At 51.0% G+C, this 6,929-nt stretch overlaps 1 protein-coding gene across 1 annotated transcript in view; it reads left to right on the top strand.

Annotated features, from left to right (window-relative positions):
• The window catches only part of LOC142585251 (uncharacterized), a 788,133-nt gene that overhangs the window by 154,509 nt on the left and 626,695 nt on the right, over nt 1-6,929 (top strand). The gene's annotated exons all lie outside the window — the stretch shown is intronic.

Below are 6,929 nucleotides of genomic sequence, written 5' to 3'. Positions count from 1 at the left end.
AGGCCAACGCTACCCTTGGGGCTTGCGACCCAGGTACAACCACGGGCGTCAGCGCCGAGTTCCCAACCGATCGTACCAGCGGTGCGATCAAAACATCTGGTTGGCAGCGGTGAGATCGCCTCCGACTTCAAACAACTGTCTGCCAGCGGTGAGATCGCGACAACGGAGGCCAGCAGCGAAGAGATGCAGTTGACTGTATGCTGAGCAGCTCAACGACGATCCGGGAGCAGTGCAACGAGCCCTGTGTGACGACTGGTTGCCTGCAGCGGAACGACTGCGCGGAATTCCTGCCTGCGAGGTTTGGTGAGTGCGGGACTTTCTTCTTCTGAGCTTTGCCAGGCTTTTGTTAGTGTTAGAAACAGAGCTGGTATTTGTGGTTGTCGTTGCTGCCGGGTTAGTTTGCGGCAAGACAATAATAGGCAGTAGAGAAAGCAGCATTCAGAGCAGCCATGGATTTGAAGTCGTTGCGCAAACCGAAATTGTTGGAGCTTGCAAGAGAGTTGGGTCTGGATGTCTCGGACAAACTCAGAAAACCAGAACTGCTAAAGGCTATTCTTGAGTTAGAGGCTGAGGATGACGAGCTGTCGGAATGCCTTGAGACTATTGAGGAGAGGTCAAAAAGACAGGAGCGCGAACTTAAAGAGCAAAAAGAGAGACAGGAGCGCGAACTTAAAGAACAGAAAGAAAAAGAAGAACGTGAACGTAAAGAACAGAAAGAGCGAGAGCAACAAGAGAAAAAGGAAGAGCGCGAACACGCTTTGGAAATGAAGCGTCTCGAGGTAGAGATGGAACGCGCTCGTAATGGAAGTCAGGCACACGGTGCAGGAGAACGAGTATTGTTCAAAATGACTGACCTGATGCGGCCGTTTAAGCTTGGAGAGGACATTGGTTTGTTCCTGGTTAACTTTGAGCGAACGTGCGAGAAGCAGGGGTTCTCTCGGGAAACGTGGCCACAGCGCTTGCTCACTTTGTTACCCGGCGAGGCGGCCGACGTAGTCGCTCGCTTGGATAGAGAGGAGGCAGAGGATTTCGACAAAGTAAAATCGAGTCTGCTAAAAAAGTACCGGCTGTCTGCGGAAGCGTTCCGTCGGAAGTTTCGGGAAAATGAGAAAGGCAAAAGTGAGTCATATACAGAGTTTGCGTATAGGCTTATGTCGAACATGCAGGAGTGGCTCAAAGAAGAGAAAGCGTTTGGTGACCACGATAAAGTTCTGCAGTGCTTCGGGCTAGAACAGTTTTATAGTCGGTTACCGGAGAACGTGCGATATTGGGTCTTGGATAGGCCAGACGTTTGTACGGTGGCTAAAGCCGCTGAGCTAGCCGAGGAGTTTGTGACGCGTCGGGCTCGCGGAGCTAAGGACGGTCAAAAGGGTGAATTTGGCTCGAAGTTTGAGAGGCCGAAGTTCACGCCCATGAGATTAAAGGGGGACACGCGTAGTGCGGATGCGAGTGAAAGCAGTCCGACCAGACGTAAAGAGACGGCGGCAGCCAAACGCAGAAAGCGGTTCGAGATGAGGCGAGCGGGCGTTTGTTATACGTGCCAGAAGCCGGGTCACTTTTCGGCGCAGTGTCTGGAAACAACACCAAAAGTTGTGTTTTTTTCATTAGGCAGCACTGACGAGAACATGAAGCTTCTCGAGCCTTACATGCGAGACCTCCTCGTGAACGGGAAAGAGTGCCGAGTGCTTCGAGATTCCGCAGCTACGATGGATGTAGTTCACCCGTCTTATGTAGAACCCCATATGTTCACGGGCGAGTGCGCATGGATCAAGCAAGCCGTGGAAGCTCATAGCGTGTGTCTGCCGGTAGCAAAGGTGCTTATTGAAGGACCTTTCGGAGCGCTTGAGACAGAGGCGGCAGTGTCATCTATGCTGCCACCCCAGTACCCGTACCTATTTTCAAACAGGTCCGATCACCTCCTGCGCGAGAAGGGGCTTTTGTTTGGTGAAGCTAGTGTTCAGGCCTTAACCAGATCGAAGGTTCGGGAGCTCGCTGCAAAGGCGGTAGTTGCGGGGCCGACGTTATCAAACAACGAAAAAGGGTCAGAGGCGCAGCAAGCTGATATTCAGAGCACGCCCGAACTGAATAAACTTGAGTCTGTAACGTTAAAGGCGCCAGATACTGGAGAGGAAACGCCCGACACGGGTAAGTTAGAAGAGCTATCTACTGATTTGCTCATCGCGCCTACGTCAGACGGACTTAATAGGTTGCTAAAAGTCAGCCGGTCGGCTTTGATAGCCGAGCAAAAAAAGGATGGCAGCCTGGAAAACGTGCGCTGCAATGTCAAAGAAGGTATCGCCAGGAAAACTGCGCGTTTTGTGGAAAGAGGTGGAGTCCTGTACCGGAAGTATCTAGACCGCAGAGGAGTGGAGTTCGATCAGCTGGTCGTGCCTCAATGCTATCGTCAGGATCTGTTGCGCTTGTCACACGGGGGTTCGTGGTCCGGACACCTAGGAGTTAAGAAAACTAAGGACCGTCTCTTGCAAGAGTACTATTGGCCAGGGTGTTTTCGGGACGCAGACCATTTCGTGAGGACATGTGACACTTGTCAGCGGGTGGGCAAACCAGGGGACAAATCAAGGGCGCCGTTGAAATTGGTACCTATCATAACGGAGCCTTTTAGACGGCTCGTTATTGATACAGTGGGACCTCTGCCGGTAACAGCCACGGGGTACAGACACATTTTGACTGTGATCTGCCCAGCGACAAAGTTCCCTGAAGCAGTGCCGCTTAAAGAACTCAGCTCAGTTGAGATAGTCAATGCACTACTGTCCATATTTGCGCGAGTTGGTTTTCCTGCGGAAATCCAATCAGATCAGGGCACAGTGTTTACTAGCGCTTTGACGACAACTTTTCTCGAAAGGTGTGGGGTAAAGCTGCTACACAGCTCAGTGTACCACCCACAGTCGAATTCCGTTGAGAAGCTCCACTCCGTCATGAAGCGCGTGTTGAGAGCCTTGTGTTTTGAACATCAGACTGACTGGGAGCTGTGTCTGCCTGGGGTGATGTTTGCTTTAAGGACCGCGCCGCATGCGGCTACGGGGTTTTCGCCAGCTGAACTGGTGTACGGTCGCTCGCTTCGATCTCCGCTTCGCATGCTTCGAGAATCGTGGGAAGGTAGGGGCGACGACCCAGTCGTGGTGGAGTACGTACTTAAGCTCCTCGAACGCTTAAGAAGGGCACAGGAGTTGTCAGGTGAAGCAATGACAAAGGCCCAGCAGAGGGCCAAGGTTTATTATGATCGGACAGCCAGGGCCCGTCGTTTTGAGGTGGGCGATGAGGTCATGATATTGCGCACATCGCTAAACAACAAACTAGACGTGCAGTGGGAGGGCCCAGCACGAATTGTTCAGAAACTGTCGGACGTTAACTACGTGGTAAGTCTGCCAGGAAAGCGGAAAGCACAGCAAGTTTACCACTGTAATCTGCTCAAACCTTATAGACAAAGGGAAGCAGTGGTGTGCATGATGGTAAACGTTCCTGAAGAGCTTCCGGTCGAGCTTCCGGGACTAGGCTCAGTGACGAACAGGGAAGACACCGGTCAAGTCATTAGTGACCTTATCAGTAAAGCACCGCTGTCGCCCGAGCAGAAAACCGAACTACACCAGCTATTACAAGAGTTTCAAGGTCTGTTCTCTGAGAGGCCTGGTAGGACTTCTGTCCTTACTCATGATATAGAACTTACCTCCCCAGAGCCAGTACGATCCAAGGCGTATCGGGTGTCACCCCGCCAGAGCGATATTATGGAGGCTGAGGTAAAGAAAATGCTACAGCTCGGTGTTATTGAGGCAGGTGAGAGTGATTATACGTCCCCTTTGATTTTAGTTGAGGTACCGGGCAAGGAACCTCGTCCTTGCGTCGACTACCGCAGGCTTAATTCCATCACTAAGGATCAAATTTATCCGATCCCTAACATCGAGGAGCGCCTTGAGAAAGTTAGTAGCGCTCAGTTTATTTCCACCCTAGATCTTGTCAGGGGTTATTGGCAGGTTCCACTTACTGAAGAGGCTAGTAGGTATGCGGCGTTCATTTCACCAATGGGAACATTCCGTCCTAAAGTGTTGAGTTTTGGTTTGAAGAACGCGCCATACTGTTTTTCAAGCCTCATAGATAAAGTGTTGCGGGGACAGCAAGAATTCGCTTTACCGTATCTAGACGACGTAGCGATATTCTCCGCATCCTGGTCTGAGCATATGACACACTTGCGGGCAGTGCTAACCCGCCTGCGCGAAGCGGGCTTGACAGTAAAGGCTCCTAAGTGCCAGTTAGCACAGGCCGAGGTTGTCTACCTCGGTCACGTGATTGGTCAGGGTCGTCGCCGCCCCTCTGAAATAAAAGTGGCCGCTGTGCGAGACTTTCCGCAACCGCGCACAAAGACCGATATTCGGTCGTTCTTAGGTGTCGCCGGCTACTATCAGAGGTACATTCCCAGGTACTCTGATATCGCGGCTCCCCTGACGGATGCTCTAAGAAAAACAGAGCCTCAAACAGTCGTCTGGGACGAGACAAAGGAAAGAGCTTTTAGCGCCCTAAAGAGTGCCCTAACAAGCCAGCCTGTGCTACGATCGCCAGACTATACAACAGGGTTCATTGTTCAGTGCGATGCTAGTGAGCGAGGCATGGGCGTTGTACTGTGCCAACGGGAAAATGGAGAAGTAGAACACCCCGTCCTGTATGCTAGTCAAAAGCTGACCAGTCGTGAGCAGGCGTATAGCGCCACCGAGAAAGAGTGTGCGTGTCTCGTGTGGGCCGTTCAGAAATTGTCATGCTATCTAGCCGGCTCGAGGTTTATCATTGAGACGGATCACTGCCCTCTCCAATGGCTGCAGACCATCTCTCCCAAAAATGGCCGCCTCCTGCGCTGGAGCCTCGCTTTACAACAATATTCCTTTGAGGTGCGTTACAAAAAGGGGAGTCTCAACGGTAACGCCGATGGCTTAAGTCGAAGCCCCTAACGTGGGAATCAGCCTCAAAATTGTTGGTTACTGATGTTTTTCTTCCCGAGGCAGGATTTTTTTTAACATATTGCTTTTGTTTAGTGTTTCAAAGTGATGATATGCTTTCTAGTGCAATTTTCCAATTTGTGGACGCGTTCTGAGTGATGCTAGACTACTGTAAGGAACTAGGCAGTGGTATAAAAAGGGGAAAGAGCCTGGCAGGGCTTAGTGAGGGTTGTGCCGTGCTTGCTGACTGAGCGGTTGAGTTTCAGCGTAGTTCTAACGCTTGCCGGGAACGAGAACAAAAATGTGAACTCTCCCGAAGTCACTTTGCAGTGTCCCGTGCGAACCTGAACGAGAGAACGAGGACTTCTCTGTGCACTGCGCTCAAGAAACGTCGAGGGACGCCCGACTTCGGTTATGAGCATCATCGAGCGACATCCCTCCGGACAGCGGATGCAGTCCCCTGTCCATCGGGATCTCCTTCCCCCGGCGGGGCGGTCTGTTGCGTTTCGCCTGCGACACGTGGTTTTGCCGGCGCGACTGCGGCGGGGCGGCAGACATTTTGGCCCGATCGTCGTCGCCGCAACGCTCCCCGCCAGGTGTTTCCAGGCGCGACTGCGGCGATGCGACCGCAAAAGATCACCCTCTCCTTCCAGTCATTGTGCCCGAACCAGGCGATGCGAAAGCAGGGATCATCCTCTCATTACAGTCATTGTGCCCGACCGGCAGCGCTACGACAGTGTGCTACGACATTGTGCTACGACATTGTGCTACGACATTGTGCTACGGCAGCGCTACGACAGTGTGCGTCACCATTAGCCCATTGTACATTCACGTGCTCGTCTATTGAGGGGTTCCTTCTTGCCCTCAACTGCGAGAGTATAAAAACAGCTGCCCCCGGACGCCAAGAGGAGGGCTCCGATTTCTTCTGTTGAGTAAAGTGCTCTCCCGTCTCTCTACTTCGGTCAACCTGACCGCCAACTCTTTGCGATGTTAAAATAAACAAGTTGTTTTGTTGTTACCAGTCGACTCATGCTTTGCCGGGACCTTCGGATGCTTCCAGTTGTACCCCAGGCCGCCAGGCCAACGCTACCCTTGGGGCTTGCGACCCAGGTACAACCACGGGCGTCAGCGCCGAGTTCCCAACCGATCGTACCAGCGGTGCGATCCAAACAGCAGCTCAGACCTCGGAATCCAGACGTGCGCAGTCCAGCAAGCCCGTGAGGCGGCGTTGAGGCAGGGCCTTGACGTTTCCCCGTGGGAGACCTGAGCCCGGGTCGCGTTAAACCTTGCCGGACGTACAAGAAAGTTGTATCCATCCATCCATTCGTTTACCTTGTGACATTGAGTAGACGTCGCCACCTAAAGGGCGCCTACATTTTTTTATTCATATAGTTAACAAAATATTGCTCTAGCAATAGCACTAAAAGCTATCTTTTACGGACACCAACATCTAGCTTGTTTAAGGGTGGCTCGAGTGCATTCACAACGTTATATATTCTTGATTAAGCTATTGGAGGCAATATATACGCATATATATATATATATATATATATATATATATATATATATATATATATATATATATATATATATATATATATATATACAGAGAGAGAGAGAGAGAGAAAAGAATCTTGTGCCTAGCGTAAGCATGAGGTATGTAGTTGTAGCAATTTAGAAAGGCCATAGCGTAGTCGCTTAAAGCAAGTTATCTGATTATATAAGGACCGAGCTATCGGGCATGCTGCAACCTTGTTTATAGGCACCCTATTTTAAATTATGAAAGACAGAACGCTTTTCTGCAAAATGGCGATCGGCCTCTCAATGATCCAGAGATTAAGGAGGCCAATCGGCGGGTATTGTTTTGTAATATAGTTAGTCACAAGTTTGTTCTCATTGATGAAGAGTTGCCATTACTCATCATCATTCCTGCTCCCGCCACGTAGGAGCTGCCCCTTTCCTCCTCCGACGTGTATTTTCCGAAAG

This window comes from Dermacentor variabilis, chromosome 6 (genome assembly GCF_050947875.1).
Source record: "Dermacentor variabilis isolate Ectoservices chromosome 6, ASM5094787v1, whole genome shotgun sequence".
NCBI lineage: Eukaryota > Metazoa > Arthropoda > Arachnida > Ixodida > Ixodidae > Dermacentor > Dermacentor variabilis.
The sequence above is the reverse complement of the archived record's forward strand: the minus strand, read 5'-3'. Positions and strand labels throughout refer to the sequence as shown.